Source organism: Eptesicus fuscus, chromosome 1, assembly GCF_027574615.1.
Source record: "Eptesicus fuscus isolate TK198812 chromosome 1, DD_ASM_mEF_20220401, whole genome shotgun sequence".
NCBI lineage: Eukaryota > Metazoa > Chordata > Mammalia > Chiroptera > Vespertilionidae > Eptesicus > Eptesicus fuscus.
In genome coordinates this window covers 45,266,245-45,288,034 of record NC_072473.1, presented here as the reverse complement: position 1 = coordinate 45,288,034, position 21,790 = coordinate 45,266,245, and positions in this window count along the sequence as shown.

Below are 21,790 nucleotides of genomic sequence, written 5' to 3'. Positions count from 1 at the left end.
TATCGGGGCCCCTGCTCACACCCACCTTGGACTGGCACCTGCTCCACCATCCCACCACAGTCCCACTCTCATCGGGGCCCATCAGGGCCAGCAGTGCCTCCACTGACGCCCACTGCCTTCACCATGTCGCCGACACCCACCATGTTCCGTGATGCCCCCTAGTGGTCAGCACACGTCTAATTCCCAGTCAGTCGAATTCCCACCCGTGGGAACAATTTGCATATTAGCCTTTTATTATATAAGATACCTATGTTCCTCCCTCTCTTTCTAGTTCTTCTGCACACAACAGTCTCTAAGGTTTCTTGCAATGATGATTTGGTGGTAATAAACTCATTTAGCCTTTTTTTTTTTTTTGGTCTCAGAGCTCCTGATTTCATCTTTAGTTTTGAATGATAGCCTTGCAGAATAAAGTAGTCTTAAATTCAGTCCCTTGTTTTTTATTACTTTGTATGCTTCATGCCACTCCCTTCTGGCCTTGTGCATTTCTGTTGAGAAATCAGCTGATAATCTAATGGGAGATTATAGGTAACTTTCTGTCTCTCTGTTGTAGCCCTTATGATTCTTTCTTTGTCTTTAATGGTTGACATTTTAATTATGATGTGTCTTGGTGTGGGTCTTTTTGGGTTCATCTTGTTTGGGACTCTCTGAGCTTCCTGAACTTGTGTGACCTTTTCCTTCCCCAAGTCAAGGAAGTTTTCTGTCATTATTTCTTCAAACAGGTTTTTCATTCCTTGCTCAGCTTCCTTTCCTTCTAGCACCTCCATTATGTGAATGTTTCTTCTTTTCATGTTGTCCAAAAGCTCCCTTAAACTCTTCTCCTACATTTTAATTTTTTTCCAATTGTTGCTCTGATTGTGTGTTTTTTCCTCCCCTTCTTCTAACTCACTGATTCGGTCCTCAGCTTCTTCTAGTGTACTGTTGAAACTCCCCCATTGTGGTCTTTTTTTGTTGTTACTTCATTCTTCATTTAATTCACTCTTAATTCTTATCTATGTTGGTGTATTTCTAGTTCAGCTCCTTATAATTCTCACTGAATTGCTTGTAATAGTCAGATGTTTGAGCATCCTTATAACCATACTTTAGATTCTTTATCTGACAAATTACTTGCCTCCACTTCATTTCATTCCTTTTCTGGCAATTCCTCCTTTTTTTTCATTTGAGGATTGTTTCTCTGTCTCCCTATTTTGGCTGTTCCTATGTATTTTTTTCTATGTCTAGACCAAACTGCTATGCCACCAATCTTTTGAGGGTGTGGTCCTATGTAGTAAGTGTATTGTGGGACCCAGTGGTGCAGTCTCTCAGATCTCCTGAGCTAAATGTTCTAGGGAAGCCCCTTACTTGAGTTATTTGGTTTCTCCTGTTGTAGTTAGGTCTTGAATGTTATTGTCCTGTTTGTGGATACAGTCTCCTCACAGGTTGTCTGACTATGTGGCTCACCCCTGACCTGATTGTGCAAGTGTTGTGGATGTGCTCCAGGTCCTGGCTCCCATGGCAAGGGTCTCCTGTGAGGCCCCACTGGCGTGAAACTCACTTGTGGTCCTGGAGCCTGTGGCCAGGATGGCATGTGACTTTGCGACTCACTGTGGGGGTCCTGAGCCCACAACAGGGGTCCTTTGTGAGGTCCCCCTGGCATGCGGCTCACTGCACGGGTCTGCTGTGGTGTCCAAGGCCAGTCTGGGTGTTGGTGAAGCTGTGCCCCACACCGCCACTGCTCTCCTCTTCAAGATGGTCAGACCTGCACCTGCCTGTGAAATGCCTGTAGAAGTAGCAGGGGCTCTTTGTCCAGGAAATCCTGATCCACCAGCCCCTTAGATTCCTGTGAGATCTAGATGTCTCTTTCTCTCTCTCTTTCTCTCTCTCTCTCTCTCTCTCTCACACACACACACACACACACACACACACACACACACACACCACCTCACATACACACACTATCCTCTTACTCTCTTACTCATTGACACTCCCTCACTCCCGTCCTGCTGGCTGCCACATTGCCTCCTAAATGAATTCTTACAGCATGCAAAAACTTTGGCCACCTGAGAAAAACCTCAACTTAGTTCATCTGCCAGAAAACATATTTGGATCTGTAATTTTTCTTTGGAGTTTTGTATTGTTTTATCTGTGTGTTTATGTATGTCTATGTATGCATATTATAAAAACTACATGTTTCTACCAATAGATGGCATTGCCAAAAATTGATTTGTAAATTCAAATTTAGATTGTAAATGGGCCCCATTTAATTGGATTAAAACAAATGATGTTTGTACAAATTGGGAAAATAATGCAATTGCTTTTCAAGTGCACATGATCTATGATTAATCTTTAATAAATAAAAACTAGCTAAGAATGTCGATTTCATTAAATATATGCAGGTGTCCACTTTCCTTGAGATTCAGAGCTAGCAGGCCAGATGGAAAACCAGGGTAATAAGTTTAGAGACCTTAATGTGTTATTTTACAAATCTAAAAGGGTGAAAAGTTCCTCAGATTAAGATCCAGACAGTTGTGACAAAGCCTAATTAGGGTGTGATTGAAAATGATAGCATCTACACTAATAAAAGAGAAAGATACAAATTGACTGTACCTTTGCGACGCCTGCCAGCCAATCAGGAGTGAGTATGCAAATTTACCCCCAACAAAGGTGGCGGGTTAATTTGCATACAGAGTTGCCGAGCAGCCAGGGGCGGTGTGGAACGCCCCAGCTGCTCCGGGCCTCTGGGCAGCGTGGGAAGGCGGAAAGGCAGCTCCGATTGGAGCAAAGGCGGTGCTGGCAGCCAGGGAAAGGAAGGCCCATTCTTGCATGAATCTTCATGCATTGGGCCTCTAGTATAAAGACTAAGATATGTGTTGGGTAAAAGAAGGTATGAGGAATCGAAATAAATTTTTATTGAGGGATAAAATGTAATTTTGTCTTAAAGTGATTGTCCCAGAATCCTATCTAATAAAGAGGGAATATGCCAATTGACCATCATGCCATCACAAAGATGGCAGTGCCTATAGTCACAAGATGGCAGTGCCCAGTCCCCTCAGCCCCGCTGGAGTCCCCCAGTCCTTTCAGCCCCACCGGGGGATGGGGGGTGGCAGGTGTACAGTGTGGCTGGACCCACCCTCAGCCCCCCAGCTGCCCAGAGCCAGCCCAAGTTGCAGGCAAGCCTTGGATGACAGCTTCCCAGCCACCCAGGGCCAGCCCAAGGCACAGGCAAACCTCAGATGTCAGCTGCCCAGCCACCCAGGGCCAGACTGAGGTGCAGGAAAGCCTTGGATGTCAGCTGTCCAGCCACCTAGGGCTGGCCCAAGGCACAGGAAAGCCTCAGATGTCAGCTGCCCAGCCCCCTAGGGCCACCCCAAGGTGCCTGCAAGCCTTGGATGGCAGCTTCCCAGCTGCCTAGGGCTGGCCCAAGGGGCAGGCAAGCCTCAGATGTCAGCTGCCCAGCCAACGCCCAAAGCACAGGCAAGCCTCAGATGTCGGCTGCCCAACCACCCAGGGTGGGCTGGAGGCACAGGCAAGCCTCGAATATAGGCTGCCCAGCTGCCTAGGGCCACCCGGGGCTCAGGTAACCAGGGCTGGCCGAGGCTTGCACTGCCAGCAGTGGCAGCAGCAGAGGTGTGATGAGGGTGTCACCTTCCCCTGATTGCCGGGTCGCCTCCCTCCCCTGAGGGTTCCCGGACTGTGAGAGGGGGCAGGCTGGGATGAGGGCCGCTAGTAAAAAAGATAAAAAGATAGGACAAAAGCTGAATGTTTTATGAAAGTTGCAGAATGTTTGTGAAAGTTGTGGAAGGTTTATTGAGGAAGAATATTGAGAGAAGAAATCTTATGTATGGTCAAACCTAGATTGGAACAGATTTATTTAAATTAATTTCAAAACTACACTGATGCAGAATAAGAATTTGAGTTTCTTTCTCTCTTAAAAGAACAAAAGTGGATAATAGCCATTCTAACAGCTGTGATGTGTTATCTCATTATAGTTTTGATTTGCATTTACCTAATAGCTAGGAAAGTTGAACATACAGATCATGTATCATAGAAATGTACACTTGAAACTTATATTACACTATTAACCAATGTCACCCCAATAAATTTAATTTTTTAAAAAAGGAAGAAAAGTTTCCCTAAGCTGTTGGTATGCTCTTACATTCAAAGAGCTAAATTTTGCTTCTAACCATTTGACTTTCTATAATTGCTTATAAAGCTTTAAGTGAACAATTAAATGGATAGCTAAAATAGAAAAATCTCTCTTTACAAAAGGGGGAAATGAAACTAATTAAGCATATTTGATATTTAAAAAGTGGATTTCAATCCAATTATCCCCTAAAAATAAAATGATGATTTGTATGTATTCTCATTGGGTAGCAGCATTCCCACATCAAAGGGTTATAACCACAGCAAGTTACTAAAATACTTCTAGAAAGTATTTTTCCTGCTTGAAAAATCCCAACAGCTTCCCACAGAGATTGGGAAACCCATTTTACTAGATAAATTCTACATTAGGTATGCAAAATTTAACTGATATTGCAGCATTTCTATTGCCATTACCATCCAGTCCTCTGATTTTATAGAACAAATGAAAAAAGAGTTAAAATTCAATTGGTAAAACTTATTGATTCATTCAATCTCCTTTATCTAAAGCCCTTCACTTGCTTTTCTTAACTTAAGATCTATTCCCTTTGGTAAACATCAACTGTACCCTTTTAAAAATCATTACTGGAAGATATATAAAACTATATCAGGTGACATGTGAACCTTCCTTATTAAAAAGACTTTTTAACTTATTGCAAAGAACTTATAAAGGCTCTTGAAATTAATGCAAGTTTATAGAGCAATATTTTCACAATGCACTCCTGGGAGATGAAAACACCAAACATGATGGCCTGTAACCTGGATATATGGTCCATCAAAAATATATCTCCACAAGGACTCCCTTCAGCCTCACTGAAAGGGACCATGCTGGGTATTATTAACTAATCCCTGACTTGAAAAGTTAAAAGGAATATATGTTTTTCATTTAAGAATGTTCCCACAATTGCACTTCATTCACCTGATTGAACCCCCCCCATCCTATAGGAGACCTCAAATTAAAGTTATCCAGAGCAGACAACCACTCAGATAAAACAACAGATGGTACTAGAAGCAGATGGCTTTTTCCAGGGTCCAAAACTGGGCCAGTGAAGTCAATTCCAGCTATATATAATCCATACGTTTATTTCATACTTGTCATTTTCCTGGGTATGTTAATGATTTTCTTTCATAATAAGCTGGTCACCTCACCTATGTTTTTGGTTGTATGTTCTAGTTATATCATATCATTTAATCCTAAACTATACAGTAGTTTCTATTTTTTGTTTTTTCAACAATTGTAAATGGGAGACTTTGGCATAAAAGTATTATGATACAGTGATTTCAAACCTTAGTCCCCTCTGGAAGCTAGATTGCCATCCAATGCCTGCCTCTGCCTCTGGTAAAACTGATGACCCTATAGATATTTCTGTTATCGATTTCTCAACTGCCCCTAACTGTACCATTGATTTCAGCAGAGCTCTCCCTGAGTTAAATTGTAAAAGGGAGTTCTACCTTTCCCCTCTGCCTACCTAAACCCACCCTATGCATCAGCCACACTCTCCCCAGGCAAAACCTAACCATCTCCCTCAGTTGAGTTAGTCACTAGCCACCCTTTATCACATCACTACCTATATCTTAAATGCCATACATCTGGTTGCACCTATTTCAACCCTGACTGCTGTGGAACTACCCTTTGTAAGGCCTTTGTGAGTGGAAATAGCCCACACTGTCATAAACCTAAATGTTCACACCACGATATTCAAACACACTGGAAAGAACTCCTACAGGGATGTTCAAACCAGACTTGAGTCCTGGTTGGGAAATGTTCTCACCTCCCTTCCTGTTAATGAAAAAGAAATGAACAAACTGTTGCAGGCATTCTTTGTGCTCCCACAGATTGTAAAAATCAGCCTTGGCATTTGATTGTCGGCAAACTCATTAGTCAACAGAGCCAAATATCAACAGTACAATGATTGAAATTTCTTTTGAGAGCCAAATTTTTTAAACTTAAACTTCTTCTAACGCCACTTCTTCAAAATAGACTCTCCCAGGCCGTAATATTTTGTGGAAGAGCCACACTCAAGTGGTTCTCAACCTTTCTAATGCCGCGACCCTTTCATACAGTTCCTCATGTTGTGGTGACCCCAACCATAAAATTATTTTCGTTGCTACTTCATAACTGTAATTTTGCTACTGTTATGAATCATAATGTAAATATCTGTGTTTTCCGATGGTCTTAGGTTCTATAGCAGCGGTTTTGTCGCAACCCACAACTTGAGAACCGCTAGCAGGGTCGCCTAAGACCATCGGAAAACACAGGTATTTACATTACAATTCATAACAGTAGCAAAATTACAGTTATGAAGTAGCAATGAAAATAATTTTATGGTTGGGGGTCACCACAACATGAGGAACTGTATTAAAGGGTCATGGCATTAGGAAGGTTGAGAACCACTGGTCTAGACAGTTGGAGCCTGATTGTGCAATGCCTTTTGGGTCACTTGACATCCTCTTTTACTATCCTCAAAATAATAACACTGACCCCTCCGAGTTCTCATCAGAGGAAAAAAGGGGCCTTATAGTAGATTACTACCCTGATGAGGATCCATCTGTGTATGAAGATAACTAGTATGGCTTCTCTGTGGAATGCGACTTGACAGGTTTTTTTAGGAGATAAGGGCAATTTCTTTCTCAAAATTGTATGCTCATAGGGTGGCCTTGGTAATGCTTAATTAGATATAATGTGAAACTGATCATTCAACAGCCAGAGCCTTTTGAGCCCAGCAAACATCTTTATACTCCTGAGCATGAGTAGTCCTCAACCACAGTCACCCTTGATTATGTGCTCATAGCCTAAGGAGGAGCTTTTACCATAGCCAATACAGCCTGCTGTTCTTGGATAAATACTTCTTCCCAGGTAGAATTAGAAAAACAAAAAACTCCTTAATCTTACCAAATCCCTTAAGGGGCATTCCAGTTTTGCTTCCAGTGTCAATGGCTGGTTAGGATTTACATTAGCTGACATTTTCAGCTGGCTACCAACTATACTTGGAGTTATTTTAAGGTCTGGGTTGCAATTTGTTATTCTAATTTGTTCAATATATTTTTCAAGCTATTCATGTATAACCAAATAGTTGAAACCTCCTACAGGAACTCCAGTAATGGTTACATGAAGAATATAAATGATCCATCACACCACAGTTTCCCTCCATGTTTGTCAACAGGTTCTGGTTGAAAGGAGGAAGTGTGGGCTCTGAGAAAGAAAATACCTACTAAGAAGGGCTCCTGGTAGCCAAATGGGCTCAAATTTAAAAACAGAACCTACCAATTGTTTTTAAACAGTCGCCTCTAACACAAACTGCATTTCAGGGAGGATCCTACACTTGAATCCTCTGCCTCACACACTGAACTGCCTGCCTATATTGTGTTCTTGCAATCTGAGCCAGCCCTTATAAGGAAACTACTGAAATTGTTTCAAACAGGTCTGAGACTTTCCTTGCCCAATTAGAGCTGTGTAGCTATATCTCCATCAACATCATCACCAACCAATCAGAGTGGCTCCCTTCTGACCAATCAGGGCAATGCATTTTGGACCAATCAAACAGTGAGTATTTGAGGTCCTCATTTGCACAAGGATGAACCAATCAGGAACCATGGCAGGGACATCTGTCTATATAAGTCAGCTCCTCTGTGGCTTGAAGAGTGCACTTTTCCTTTCCACTAAAGGCTGAAGACTTGTGGTTTCCTCAGCTGGAGCTGAAACACCAAAGATGTCTCAGCAGAGCAAACTGACACAGGACAGAATAGAGCGGACTGGTGCATAGCAGAGCAGAGCAAGCAGAGCAGATCAGAGCTGTCTAGCCAGAGGGACCTCTCCCCAAGGGCTTCTCCCCAGGGTTGCCTAGCCCCAGGGCCTCCTTATAGCCATGCTGTTTTACAGTCATACTGCTTCATAATTGAGCTGTAACACTATTAAGCTGTTACACAGCCATGCTGTTCTCACAGCCATGCTGTACCACAATTGAGCTGTTTGCACTGAATAAATTTCCTTCTTCACTGCACCCCAAATTGGTAATTTCTGTTGGCATTGAATTGGCACTAACAACCATTGGTGGACGTGGCTAAATAGCTAAATTGTGCTTTAAAAATTATTCACTGGGAAGATTTCCATGTACAAATCTACCTTTCAAAAAAAACTGCATTATGACATTATAATGTTAAAAGGGGACAAGCAAGATAAGTTATAACCATAGAAACAAATAATGTACAGGAAAATAGATAAGAAGATCAAAATATTAAAATGATCAGTCCTTGATTTCTTTATTTTTCTGTATTTCTCACAATTTATTAATATTGATAATTCTTATAAAATTGCAGTTTTTTATCTTTTTTCTTGTATTATGCTCATTTTTTACTATGGAAAGGTTTCACATACAGAACAGGGCGACAGGACTTTTGAGTATAATATTAAATGGACATGTGCCCTTGCTAAGTCAATTTCTTTCTCTGGGACTCTGTTACTCCTTCATAAAATGTAGGAGACTGATAAGGAAGTATTAGTCAATATTTTAGAGCCAAATTACTGGCCTGGCTGAGCTGCATAGAGCCTTGGCAAATTGAAGTCTACAGTAGGACTTTGAGCTCTCTGATCCCAGTAACTATCAATTGGTGGGATTTTTTCTTTTATTTCTTTTTGTTGTTGTTAAACCTCACCCAAGGATATTTTTTCCATTGATTTCTAGAGAATGGAAGGGAGGGAGGAAGGTGAGAGAGAGAGAGAGAGAGAGAGAGAGAGAGAGAGAGAGAGATGTGAGAGAGAAACTCCATTGGTTGCCTCCTGCACGTGCCTCTACTGGAGCCAGGGATCAAACCTGCAACCCAGGTATGTGCCCTCTACCCTTCAGTGTGTGGGCTGATGCTCTAACCACTGAGCAACACCAGACAGCGCTGATTGGATTTTCAATTTACCTGTAACATAATTGTATATTATTTTATCATAGAAAATATCTTTTTTTTCAAATTATTTTATTGATTAAAGTATTCATACAAAATATCTTGAAAAGGTAATGTAAATGTTATTGGCTCTAGGGCACAGGGTAGAAAAGGAAAATGTAAAAAGAAAAATAGAATACATCCCCAAACAAGTTGTTGAATGAAAGAAAATAAACCTAGTTGCAGAATGACATATACATTAGGATATTACCTATGTAAATTAATAAAAACATAATTTTATATATAACTATATACACACACATACATACATGTAAAAGTATAAAAATGAAATGGAAGAATACATACCAAATTCATCTTTGCCTCTGGGAATGATTGGAGAGGAATGGGGCTGAAAATAGGGGACAGAAATTAAATTGTAACATTTTATTTCTCCCACAGGAAAAAAAAAATATCTAAAGCAAACAATGTTAAAAATCGTAACAGCCCTATCCAGTTTGGCTCAGTGGATAGAGCATTGGACTGCGGACTGAAGGGTCCCCGAGTTCGATTCTGGTCAAGGGTATGTACCTTGGTTGCGGGCACACCCCCAGTAGGGGGTGTGCAGGAGGCAGCTGATGGATCTCATCGATGTTTCTAACTATCTATCTTTCTCCCTTCCTCTCTGTAAAAAAATCAATAATATATATATATATATATATATATATATATATATATATATATATATATATATTGCAACATGAGTAAGTTCTAGAGATCTACTGAACAATGAAGTGCCACTTAACAATACTGTATTGTACATTTAACAAGTTGTTATGTAGGTAGATATGTTAAGTGTTCTTACCACACAAGAAATGTTGTTTATCAATTCTGAGTAGAGATCCAGGTGTGTTTGTTATGTCATTGATTCTCTGTGCTTTTCAGTATTTTTCTACTTATTCAAAATAAAAACATAAATCCTTTTCAAAGCCAAATGTCAATTATTTCTTTTCTGTATTTTTAAAAATCTGTGAAATGTCCATGGATTATTTTGATAAATGATAAATGAATTTAATCTCAAAATAGGAAAATGAAAAAGAGATAAAAGTAATAGGACAAAGGTAAGTGAAAGAGACAGTTACTGTGATTAGACAGAGACCCTGGGAACCTCGGGAAATTCTTGCCCAAAAGTAACAAACAAATCCCTGTTCTAGAGCATAAGCCAATGACTTAACAAATGGATCCATCCAAAGATGGAAGCTGCTGGGTGTTCCATCAACCATCAACTGTACTTAAAACCCTACTCTGTTTCATTGATTTCTTCAGATAGAAACTTCCAGTGAGTTTTCTCCAAGTGCTTAGCCTTGTAGGGACAAATTTTCCATCTTGGTTTCCAAGGTGGCTGTTATACCACCACAAATCACCTCTGCCATGCCTTCTTGAGTCAAATTCCTACTGGTTTCCAGGAATCATATGGGGAATACAGTTCTCTGAATTTATTCCCTCAGAGTACTCAGCTTACAACATTTCTTAACCTAATGTCTTATTACAAAAGCTGAACCTGTTTAGGTAAAGCTTTTCATTTTCCCCTACAGCCCTCTCCCCAAGTTATATCCCTGACAAAGTCATAAATGCCATTTTTACCCATAACTCCAAAGAAATCTCAGTCATCTTGGCTCTTTGCTGTACAATTGAATCCATGTGCTTTTATCAACTCATTGTCTCTTGATTTTCCATTTCTGTTAGCCTTCCCCCCCTCCACACCCAAGCTCTCCTTGCTTTTTGTGGGCATCTCACAATATGATGTTTTTGAATGGTTCCCTCCCCTGACTCTCTGCCATACCCAGAACCACAGAACTGTCTGAGCTGATGTAACTGAAGCACTAACTCCAGATTTTGCTGTTTAAGGGTAGCAATGACCTTATATCCAGCCATACACTATGCCAAGAAAACAGCTGTAGTCAAACAAGATATGGATCCTAGGGCAAAGGTTAGAGGCGCTGCTGATCAGTGAGGGGTATAGGTTGGGAAGGTGGTCAGGTAAATGAGAGTGCTAAATGGAATAAGTAAACATGGGCTTTGTGCATTCAGAAGCAAGAGTCTCCCTTTTCTAAATGCTCAAATAGACCACTGATAGGGCAATCTAAGGGAAAAGATCAGGTATTGACCTGTAATTATCACTCTCCTTGATTTACAATGTGGCTTTGGGCAACTTGCTTTAATGTATCTGATACTCAAATCCTCCATATGAAAAATGCTACCATCATGTAATCTGTTACTGTGGGAAAAGACCTTAGAGATGAGCTCTAAACTGAACTCTCATTTCAGTTTGAAAACTCTGAGGCCCAGGGAGTGGAATCAACATGTACTATGTGGTCTTCAATATTTACCATTCCTAAGTCCATGAGATTGTTTGTGAGGCCAAATCAAATAAAACATAGGAGCCCTCTGACTCCTTTAGAAGTGAGGGACTATAACATTTTAAGGTGTTATTGGCAACTATAGTGCCCACGTTTCCTTAACATAACTCTGTCTCCTGAATAAAGACAGACAAGTCTGAGTTTTCATTTCCTCAGGACCACTGAACATACAGCTGTCTCCCTCAGCTGACCATCTCAGCAACAAGCCCAGACAGAAGTTCTCTGCCCTATCATCTGCTGTGGCCTTTCCAACCTCAGGCTGTCCCAGCTGTTTGAGCAGGCCTTCTACCTATGGGTGTGGAAACAACTGGCTCCCCAGTATTTTTTTCCAGGCCCATTGTGGCCAATGCTACCTTTCACCATGTGACACACAGCATTTCAGTGCCATAAGTAGATGACATAGAGCAGGGAGAAGTTAATTACAAAGGGCCTCCTAGAGGGCTATTGGGAGATTGGGTCTGAGTCATGCAGATCAGAGAAAGGATGAGAAAGTCGAAAACAACAGATGGCAAAATAAAGGGCATGCCTAGGATCACACTCTTCCTTTCAGTGCATATTATGCCAAAATGGCTTTTCATTTAAAAGTGTTGTTGTAGAGCGAACGCGAGTGAACAACCACTGAAGTCCAGACCAAATTAAAATTTAGGGAGCCTTTATTAGCCGGCCAGCGACTGCTCTGTCTTTCTCCATGCAGGGAGTCCAGAGAGCAGCCCCGACCCTTTGTGCAAGACTGATTTTAAACCCATTTACCACATCTTGTTTTTGCAGAGTAAGTAATTTAAGACAAAACAGTTTTTCTTAAGTAATGTCAGGGTCATGTTATTGATGACCATGTTATTTACAGGGTCATCCTGTTCTCAAGAAAGCTGACAGTGATCTATGAAAGAAGGCCTACGTGCTGGGAAGGGGCCATGAGACCATATCTCAAGGCCTGGCCTGGTGTCAGCACTGACAACTCTATCTGGGGCATAGTCCATGGCCTCTCTGGAATAGGAGTAGTCTTATTTTTTGAGGTGCAGCTTGGATTCAAGGCCAAGGCCAAGTCGACTAGTAGGAAGCATGCTCAAAAATTCCCACTCTCCAACAGTGTAATATGTCTTATATGTGGCCTAGCTGACTAGAGCAGGCCTGTGAATTTTTCCATCTAATAAATTAAGTTTTCAGAAAATAAAGAATCCCATTCCTGGTGTTAGCTGCATCCACTGTAGACCTCCATTAATTAATGATATCTAGTCCTGGAAGATACCTGAGGGTAGAATGTGGAGATGAAAATCAGGAAGGGGAGATTAGTTTACCTACCTGCTTTTCAACATCTTTCAGTGTTTGACTAGAAGTGACTTGGCCTTGATTCATGAATCATTGGGGTCAGCAATATCATGACATCAGCACCTTAGACAATAAACCAATGGGTCTTTCCATTTATTTAGGTACTAAATATATGTAGATACTAAAGCATTATTGAAATAAGGCAAAAAAAACCCACAGTGGTTTATAGAAAAGGGTGAGGAGAAACCAAGATGATGGCATAGGTAAACACTTGATCTTGCCGCCTCCCACAATCACTTCAAAACTACAACTAAAAGACAAAACCGACATCATCCAGAACCACAAGAAGGCTGGCTAAGTGGAAATTCTACAACTAGAAGGGAAGAGAAAAGCACACTGAGACTCAGAGGAGCTGTGGAAGTAAAGTGCAGAGGTACAGAGGTGCACACGCGGAGAGGGCTGGCAACTGAGTACGTGGCTGGCTTTTTCAAGCTGGAGGGAGACACAAGCTCCTGACTGCTCTGAACTCCAGTTCCAGGCAAGACTCTGGGGACCCAGACTCATATGGGGAGAAATTGTACTGTCTGGCAGTGGGCGGAACTTGAGGGCAGCTTTCGCTCAGAGGTGATTGCAGCGATTACGAAGGGACACTGAGACCTGGGGGCCTCTTAGGGCAGGGCTGACGGGAAGCCATTGCTGTTTGCTCTGTCCTGAGACTCTTCCCCATCCAAGCTGTGCCCAGAGGTTTTTGCATATGAATGGCCTGGTCCTTTGAAATCTAAACTTATCTATCAAACTGCAACTGAGTCAGAGAGACCCAGAACATCCAAAAGAAGACCCAAGGCCCCACAGCAGCTTGCATTGCTTCACAGCTGAGCCTCATCTGGGCAGCTCCAAAACCCAAACAAAGAAGAGGAATCTGCAGATCTCTCCATAGCTCCTTCTGGGTGGCCTCAGGCAGAGGCTAAATTAGCACCTCCTTGGAGATCCAAGAGCCAGTGTACACAGGGGTCAGAGTAGGACCATCCAGATTACAACTCCTCAGATCCATAAGGGACACACTCAGTGGGCAGACTCAGTGCGCACCAAAGCCCCACTGAAACAAGTCTTGCCTCATAAGGGTGTCTCCAGCACAGAAGTTCTCCCATTGTAGACACAGCTGATCCTCACAGCCAATTAGCCTGGAGGTCAATTCCTCCCGGTGATACCAACAACAATCAAGGCTTAACTACAGCAAAACTGTGCACACAGCCCACAAAGGGGTGCACCAAGAGTGTCCACCTCAGGTAACTGGGGAGGCTGAGTCACTGGACCCTATAGGACACCTAGTACACAAAGCCACTCTATCAACTCAGGGAAGCAGCCAAAATGCAGAGACAAATGAAAGAAATGGAGGAAAGCAAATGACTGCATATAGAGTTCAAAACCACAGTTATAAGGTTTTTCTAGAATTTTCTAGAAAAGGCCAATAAATTTAACGAGACCCTCGAGGATATGAAAAAGGACCAACTAGAAATTAAGCATACACTGACTGAAATAAAAAATAATATACAGAGATCCAACGGCAAACTAGAGGATCGCAAGAATCAAGTCAAAGATTTGAAATACAAAGAAGCAAAAAACACCCAACCAGAAAAGAAAAAAGAATCCAAAAATATGAAGATAGTGTAAGGAGCCTCTGGGACAACTTCAAGCATACCACCATCCGAATTATGGGGGTGCCAGAAGAAGAGAGAGAGCAAGATACTGAAAACCTATTTGAAGAAATAATGACCGAAAACTTCCCCCACCTGGTGAAAGAAATACACTTATAAGTCCAGGAAGTGCAGAGAACCCCAAACAAAAGGAATCCAAAGAGGACCACACCAAGACACATCATAATTAAAATGCAAAGAGCAAAAGACAAAGAGAGAATATTAAAAGCAGCAAGAGAAAAACAGTTAGTTACCTACAAGGGAGCACCCATATGACTGTCAGCTGATTTCTCAACAGAAACTATGCAGGCCACAAGGGAGTGGCAGGAAATATTCAAAGTGATGAATAGCAAGAACCTACAACCAAGATTACTCTACCCAGCAAAGCTATCATTCAGAATTGAAAGGTCAGATAAAGAGCTTCACAGATAAGAAAAAGCTAAAGGAGTTCATCACTGCCAAACCAGTATTATATGAAATGCTGAAAGGTATTCTTTAAGAAGAGGAAGGAGCCGAAACCGGTTTGGCTCAGTGGATAGAGCGTCGGTCTGCGGACTCAAGGGTCCCGGGTTCGATTCCTGTCAAGGGCATGTACATTGGTTGCGGGCACATCCCTGGTAGGGAGTGTGCAAGAGGCAGCTGGTCGATGTTTCTCTCTCATCGATGTTTCTGGCTCTCTGTCCCTCTCCTTTCCTCTCTGTAAAAAGTCAATGAAATATATTTAAAAAAAAAAGAAGAGGAAGGAGAAAAGGGTAAAGATAAAAATTATGAACAACAAATACATATCTATCAACAAGTGAATCTAAAAATCAAGTGAATAAAAAATCTGATGAACAGAATAATCTGGTGAATATAATAGAATCAGGGGCATGGAAAGGGAGTGGACTGACAATCCTAGGGGGGAAGGGGTGTGGGGGGTGCGGGAAGAGACTGGACAAAAATCATACACCTATGGATGAGGACAGTGTGTGGGGGGGGTAAGGGTCTGGGGTAGGGGAGACCCGGGTGGAGGGGAGCTATGGGGGAAAAAAAGAGGAACAACTATAATAATCTAAACAATAAAGATTTTTAAAAAAAGAATAGGGTGAGTTCAATGGCAAGGAAGGCTGATTTCAGGTTCTCTATCCAGATCTGCATAGCAGTATCCTGATCTTTTGGCTCTTCTGCTTAACTGGTGATCACTGTCTTCAAAATTAAGTGGTGTATTTGGAGGCTTCTTGAGAGACAAAGTGACAAATTGAGATTTTTGTTGCTCACACTATATCATTTCCATATCTCTGAGTAACAAACCAGGCACACTCACCTCTTCCCCACAAATACACATATGGGAGGATATAGGCAAGTCATGATCTAGGATTTAACAACTAACACCTTGGCCTTGAGTTATAAAGCATACTTATCTTTCTCTTTGCAGCCTAACTTCCAAACTGCTTTTTCCTCAGATGTGTATGTGTTTTTGTCTAGTTTTAAGTCAAACTACATATATCTGAAAACTCACTATAACACTGGCACTATTCACCTTCCTTTCAACTATTCAGCCAAATGAATATGACTATGTAATTTATGAAACATCTTAACATGTCAAGGCTACAGCTTTGCAAATACAGGATTTTCCATGGGGGGAAAAAGAATGTGACTTATATACTATACATACAAAGCATTCAACAGGCAATGGATACATCTCTTCCCTTGCCTGTGGGATTATAGTACAGTATATAGGCCGCCCACAAAAAGAAGCACATAGAGATGTATACACAAATATAGAGAGCTAGTAAGGGAAATTGAGAACAGTGTATTTACATTGAGGATACCACTACAAGTCTAAGCAAAGAGAGACTGAAAAGGCAACAGTTATGCCAGTGCACAAAGAAGCTGTGTAATAGGGTCGACTGATTCTCTGGGCCTTGGATAAAATTACCAACAAGTCAACATGGAGTTCTGTGAAAGAAAGAGCTCTTTCAAAAATGCCCCCACCTGGCTGAGGATCAGAGCATAGGGCCACCAAGATGCCAAATAAACCCTAGATTCTACAAACTGAATCAATATCCTTTTCATAAGCTACTCTTTTTTGTTAATATTTCCTCAATCAATAATTGTTTCAGTCACAGAGGTGGAGTTTGTTGCTATAAATAAACCAAGTAACTTCTCCCCAATAGGGGAAGCTTTCCTTTTAACAAAATGGAGTGGTATAAGAATCTGCAGCATGTTACTCCACCTCTGTTACAAGAGTTGATAGAAAGAAACTTAGTTAATAGTATGGTATACAGAATTTCTAACAACTCTACTAGGTCCATACTGTCCAGCTGACTTCCCTGTGCTCATATCTCTCTAATACTCATAGCATCTCAGGTTTTGGAACTAAACCCCAGCCATACACCTCAGATCCAATATAGGTTCTTATCTAATTCTACCTGTGCCACAGTATCTAAGCCCAAACTTCAATTCTTATAGGATAAAGCTCCCTTTTGAACCCCCAGCCTTCCCAGAATAGTGATGAAATGTCCCACATATGTGTTGTGCAATATGGCAGCCACTAACCACAGATGATTATCAAACACCTGAAATGTGACTGAATTTCAACCCTTCACTCAGCAGTAATGAGAAGCTCTGCTCTCCAAGTGTCAACAGAAACTGAATGGAGAACCTGGACTTCTATTTTCACCAGGAACTAACAAGGCAACATACTGCCTTCCCCTGCTGTAGCAGTGTCAGAGAAAGGTAGCTAAAACATTAAGTTCAAATAAGACACAGAGTCTCATAATATATTACAAAAATATCTAGGTTTCTGTAAAAAAAAATCACTCATCATATAAGAATGAGAAAGATCTCCAACTGAGTGGGAAAAAAAAGCCAAAGCCAAGATGACAGAAATGTTAGAATTATCTGACAAAGATTTTAAAGCAGTCATGATAAAAAAAAAAGTACCTCAATAAGCAATTACAAACTCTCTTGAAACAAATGAAAAATAGAAATTCTCAGAAAAATAGAAGATGCATTGAAGAACCAAGTGGAAATTTTAGAAATAAAAAGTACAATAACTGAATTATATTTGTTGTTAATCCTTACCTGAGGATATTTTTCCATTGATTTTTAGTGAAAGTGGAAGGGAGGGGCAGAGACAGAGAGAGAAACATTGATGGGAGAGAGACACAGCAATTTGGTTGCCTCCTGCATGCGCCCCAAACAGGGCCAAGATTGACCAGGGCCAGGGATTGAGCCTGCAACCAAGGTACCCTTGACCAGAATCTAATTGAACCAGGGACCCTTCAATCCAAAAGCCAATGCTCTCTCCACTTAGGCAACCTGGCTAGGGCCTAATATTTTTAAAATCAACATGCCTACAGCAAGCTGGTGAGGAGGGCAGTACAGTGGGCTCAGTCAGAGAGGTCAGGAGCTTGGCATACAGCAGAGATACAGGTGTAGATACAGGACATGGGCAAGGTGAAGCTGACAGGAGGTAGGACAAATATGGAGTGAGGTGGGCTGCTGCTCATGTCATAGACTGCAGAGATGAGTTCAGAGATAGTGAGTTGGGTCTGGGACGTGTTGACTTTGAGATGACATCTAAGTGAAAGTGCCAAGAATTCTGATGAAATAATAAAGTACCATCTTTTAAAGCATAAAAGCAACAACAACGACAGATGACCTCTACAGAAGAATAGAGAACTGAGGAAATAATCTGGTAACTTTTTCTAAAGATAGAAAAATAGAAATTCTCCAATCTGAACAATAGAGAAAAATTGACTTGAAAAACTAAACAAGGTCTCAGGGACCTGTGGGATTATTATATATATATATATATATATATATATATATATATATATATATGACTTTTTCTGTCAGCAGAGAGAACTGTTATGATAGGATAATGATGACTTCACAGAAAATGTATTCAAGGAAATAATGGCTGAAATCCTCCCAAAATTGCTCAATGACATAAGCCTACAGATTCAAGAAGGTGATAGTATTCCAAACTGGATGAACCCAAAGAAATCCATGCCAAAGTACACCACAGCCAAGCTCCTGAAAACTAAAGACATTTTTTATAAAGAGAGATATTGAAAACAATGATAAAGAGATGATGCCTTACCTACAAGGAGGGGGGAAACAGTTTGAATTACAGCAGATTTCTCATCAAAACCCATGGATGTCAGAAGGAAATGATACCTTTTTCAAGTGCTGGAAGAAAAGAACTGTCCATTCAGAATCCTATATCCTGTGAAAATATCCTTCAAGAATAAAGGTGAAATCAAGAACTTATCAGATGAAAGCAAACTAAGAGAATTTGTTGCCAACAAACTTGCATTAAAAGAATGACTAAAGGACATTCTCTAGACAGAAAGAAAATATAAAAGAAAAGAATTTGGAACCTCAGGGTGGAAGAAGAACAACAAAAAGAGTAAAAGTAAGAGTCAACGCAATTGACTTTGCTGCTCATGTTTTCTCAAGTATATTTGACAGTTGAAGCAAAAATGGCCAACTGGCCAACCGGCCAGTAGCTATGACACACACTAACCACCAGGGGGCAGATGCTCAATGCAGGAGCTGCCGAGCTGAGGTGACTTGGCAACTGCGGTTCTCAGATGAAGTACCCCAGAATCGGGCTCCCTCCTCTCTGATTTTGGGTGCATCACCTGAGAACCACCCTCTGGCAATCTGGGAGCCCTCGGGGGATGTTGGAGAGCCAGTTTTGGCCTGATCCATAGAGGCCAGGCCGAGGGACCCCACTGGTGCACAAATCTGTGCACTGGGCCTCTAGTGGTATTATAAAAAGGGAGGATAAAGTGACTTAAAAAATGGCAAGGATTATTCAAACAGGTAAAATGCTGGTATTAGTAGAGTGTGATGAGTTATGTACAAGCACTCTGGAAAATGGTTTTGAGGGTTCTTAAAAAACTAATCATACTCTATGGCCCAGCAATCACACTCCTTGACATTTTCCTCAGAGAAATGAAAACTATGTTCATACAAAAACTTGTACATTAACCTGTACATTTTTATTTGTAACTAGGAGCCCAGCGCGTGAAATCGCTTGGCCCCGCCCACCCACCCACCACCCTGCCTTGACATCTGAACTTTTCCACGCAGAGCTCCAGCACACCTAGCCCAATTCTTGACCCTCTGGCCTTCTCTGGCCACTTCAAATCCCACCCTCAGTCCCTCAAGTCTCCTTGGGCTGGTCCCACCTTCTCGGGGCGCCTCTCCGCTTCCTCCCAGTCTCTGGAGCAATGCGGCAGCTCAACCCCATCATGGCCCCAGAGGAGAGCATGGAAGCCTCCTGCTTGCTGCGCTGTTCTTCTTCCCCTGGCAGGTGGGCAGCGGGGTGCTCTGAGTGTGAGCAGTGGGTGGCAAAGGACTGGTGAGGGGGGCACTATGGGCTCTCACCCCCACCTCCCCAGCACAGGATGGTCCTGCCTCCTCTGGGCACCTCTCTGCTTCCTCCCCATCTCTGGAGCAACGCCCCACCGTGCTCATGCAGGCAGCCTTCTTTGATAGGTCATTAAAACGTTACAGTGTTCCAACCATTAGCATATTAGCTCTTTATTGTTACGATAGCCAAAAACTGGAGACAACCAAAATTTCCTCAACAGGTAAACGGTTAAACAAACTGTTATAGATTCACACCATGGAATACTGTTCAACAATAAAAAGGAATGTACAGTCTATACACAGAAACTTGGATGAATCTCAAAGTCCTTATGCTGAGTGAAAACAAGCCAATCTTAAAAGATCACATACTCTATTAATCCATTTATATAACATTTTAAAATGATAAAACTATAAATTTAGAAAAAATGATTAGTGATTGCCATGGACTAGAGATAGTGGGGATGAGGGGGATCAGTGTGACTATAAAGAGAATCTAAGGCTGGCACAAGAGAGATGGTTAAGATGATGGAATAATACTTTGTCTTTGATTGTGGTGTTAGTTACACAAATCTACTCATATGATAAAATGGGATAGAACTAAATGCATCCATTGTTCCAATGTCAAGTTCATAGTTTTGATATTATACTATAGTTATGTAAGATGTAACCATTTAGGAAACTTGGTGAAGGGTACATAGAGCTTCTCCGTCCTTTCAACTTCCTGTGAATCGATAAAGATTTCAAAATTATAAAGATCATGTTACTGTGGCAGGCAGAGTAATGGCCCTACAAAGTAGTTCACAACCTACTCCTAGAACCTATGAATAAGTTATGTTTTATGGTCCATAAAGAACTAAGGTTAGAGATGGAATTAAGTTTGAAAATCATCTAATCTTGATGTAGGAGATTATCCTCATTATTCATCCAGGTAGACCCAATGTAATTACAGGGGGATTTAAAAGTGAAAGAGGCAGAAGAATGAGAGTAAGAAAAGGAGATGTAACAATAGAAGCAAGGAAAGGGAGTCTCTCCTAGAGCTTCCACAAAGGAATTCATCCCTGCTCACACTTTGATTTTAATGCAGTGAAACCAATTCATATTTCTCATCTGAAAGTTTTAACATATAATACATAGGATAATAAACTTATGTTGTTTTAAACCACTAAGCTTTTGGTAATTTGTTATATCAGCAATAGAAAATGAACACAACCACCAACTAGGGGTCAAAGACTAACTCACTCAAAGATGGATAACTGGCTTTTCACAGAGTACTATAACCATGGCTAATCTTATTTGCAATTCCACATTGCCAATGACAGAAATCTTGCCCCAAATTTTCAGGAAAAGAACACCCCCCTCCCCCCTCTTAAATGGGACCTGCTTAGCCAATGCAGAAACAAGAATAGAAGCATTTGTGCCATGGAGGATGGAAATGTTATCTCAACTTAGCTAGAAATAACTGTTTGACAAGGAATTTCCTGCTGTGTTATGAAAAAAGGCATCATATTTATTTTCTAAAGGGGAGAATATAGAAATAATAGAAAAATGCATTGAATTAGAAAAATGGTGGGATAAATTAATACAGGTAGTAAATTGGCCTAGCCAGAAACAACACTAATTTCCTATAAGAGAAGAGAATGTGTTTTATTATTTTTTCTGTCCCCAGTATCCCATATACATAATAGATGCTCAATAAATGTTAGCTGAATGGAATTAGAAATTATCAGTAATAGACCCTTCCTGATTCAGGATTCTATTAGCCTTTACACTGCACCATACTCCAAACTGCTAAGACAGAAAGCAAGGAGACAAGCAATAAACATTTATTTATGGATAGGAACATCACCTATTCCCATCTCCCAACCTGCAAAGCATAGATATGGCATATACAGTATTAGTGTTTGCAGAACTTAAAGAAATTTTCTTTTAATATATGATGCTAGATCTTCAGGATGGCTAATACTCCAAAAGGCCCATGAGTCCCAAGGGTCCTCATGAAGATATTTGGACTCCATCACCATACCTAACAATCAGTGCTGGCAAGAGTTCTCAATT